This window comes from Centroberyx gerrardi, chromosome 18, assembly GCF_048128805.1.
Source record: "Centroberyx gerrardi isolate f3 chromosome 18, fCenGer3.hap1.cur.20231027, whole genome shotgun sequence".
Lineage (NCBI taxonomy): Eukaryota > Metazoa > Chordata > Actinopteri > Beryciformes > Berycidae > Centroberyx > Centroberyx gerrardi.
The window spans coordinates 27,642,164-27,644,533 of record NC_136014.1 but is presented as its reverse complement, the minus strand read 5'-3'; positions in this window follow the sequence as shown (position 1 = coordinate 27,644,533).

Below are 2,370 nucleotides of genomic sequence, written 5' to 3'. Positions count from 1 at the left end.
GGCCGGCCTCAGATACACCCAGCCTCAATCTGCTGCGGAAACAGAGCGGAGCGGCCGAGAGGTCAGGCGAGGCTGGCCGCCATTTACATTTATATTAGAGCTGTGAGCCTGAAGCTGCTGCAGGAGAGAGAGAGTTTACTGTGATGAGGCTGAGGAGGCTGAGGAGGAGGCTGAGGAGGCTGAGGAGGCTGAGGAGGAGGCTGAGGAGGCTGAGGAGGAGGCTGAGGAGGCTGAGGAGGAGGCTGAGGAGGAGGCTGAGGAGGCTGAGGAGGAGGCTGAGGAGGAGGCTGAGGAGGCTGAGGAGGAGGCTGAGGAGGAGGCTGAGGAGGCTGAGGAGGCTGAGGAGGAGGCTGAGGAGGCAGAGGAGGCTGAGGAGGAGGCTGAGGAGGCTGAGGAGGCTGAGGAGGCTGAGGAGGAGGCTGAGGAGGCTGAGGAGGCTGAGGAGGAGGCAGAGGAGGAGGCTGAGGAGGCTGAGGAGGCTGAGGAGGAGGCTGAGGAGGAGGCTGAGGAGGAGGCTGAGGAGGCTGAGGAGGAGGCAGAGGAAGCTGAGGAGGCTGAGGAGGAGGCTGAGGAGGCTGAGGAGGCTGAGGAGGAGGCTGAGGAGGCTGAGGAGGAGGCTGAGGAGGAGGCTGAGGAGGCTGAGGAGGAGGCTGAGGAGGCTGAGGAGGAGGCTGAGGAGGAGGCTGAGGAGGCTGAGGAGGAGGCTGGGGAGGCTGAGGAGGAGGCTGAGGAGGAGGCTGAGGAGGCTGAGGAGGAGCCTGAGGAGGCTGAGGAGGAGGCTGAGGAGGAGGCTGAGGAGGCTGAGGAGGAGGCTGAGGAGGCTGAGGAGGAGGCTGAGGAGGAGGCTGAGGAGGAGGCTGAGGAGGCTGAGGAGGCTGAGGAGGAGGCTGGGGAGGAGGCTGAGGAGGCTGGAGCTGCTGCTGCTAGTTAGCTTTGTGTTGGCATTGAATCGGTGTTAAACTGGTGTTAAGTTAGCATTGCGTTACACAATATCAATTCAGCATGAACTGATATTGTGTTAGCAGTGTGTTGTGTTAGCATTGCGTTGACATTGTATTGGTTTTGCTTCAGCATTGCGTTGACATTGCGTTGCGAAGTTGCCTTAGTGCTGTGTTAGCATTATTTTGGTGTCGAATTGGTGTTGAGTTCACACTGAATTGGTGTTGAGTTCACACTGAATTGGTGTTGAGTTCACATTGAGTTGATGTTGTTGGTGTCGTGTTGCGTCAGCAGTGTGGCGTGTCATCAGTCAGCTGGTCTGAGTCCAACAAAAGTGAAAGTTGTTCTCTGTCTTCTTGCAGATCATGACTCTGGAAGACGAGTTCTGAAGCTTTGTATAAAAACCCAACAGCTACGACAGCAGCAGCTTGACGAGGTGCTGCCACACCGAGCCGCGACCAGGTACCGTCTGCAGGACCTGGACCGGACCTGGACCGGGTCAGAGCCGGACCTGGTCCAGTCTGATCTAGATGTGGGGACTCGAGTCACATGACCTGTACTCGAGTCACATTTTTAATTGTTTGAGACTTGACTTGATGCATGAAGAGAAGACTTGAGACTTGACTTGACTTGGGTTCTGGTGACTTGGGACTTGACTCTGACTTGTACTTTGATGACTTGAAAAGGTTTCTAAAGTCTTGACTTGAGATCTTGTGTTTGTGTAAATGACTTAGATTGAAAGTGATGAGATTTGTTCCAGCGGACGACTGAATTTAAATTCTGTTTTCTGAATTTGTATGGAATGATTGAATTTATTGAAGTTGAAACTGATTATAGAAATCAAACTCATGATGCTCTTACCAAGTTTTTATCCTATTAAAACCATATTGCATTGAAAAGTCCTAGATATTTAGTTTTCTTTAAGATATTAAATTGATACTGGACTCTTGATTTGTTCTGACTTGACTTGCTGTTCTACATTTAGACTTGAGACTTGACATTAATGACATGGACTTGACTTGGTGATCTACATTTAGACTTGGGACTTGACTTGAGACTTGTTCCTCCAGACTTCAGTCTGATCTGATGGATATGATGCAGTCTTATTGATTACATCTTTATTGGAGTATTGATCAATACTACTCAGGCCCTTAACCTGAAATTATTTTATTGGAATGTTTTGACTGATATTATTATTATACGGTCTAAATGCTGTTTCAGATGCTTCTCCACTTGTTATTTTTACTTGTAATTTTAGGATTTTTTTTGTCATGAATTGGTCAAATTTAAAGATATTGATTATCAGCACAAAATTAACTGTTGACTGCTTCAGTCCAGAAATACCAATATCAATATCGGCCTTCATAAACCAACTCCAGTGGAATCCATCCGGAGTCTAGCTCCCTTCTCTCTCAGCAAACATTCATTTTG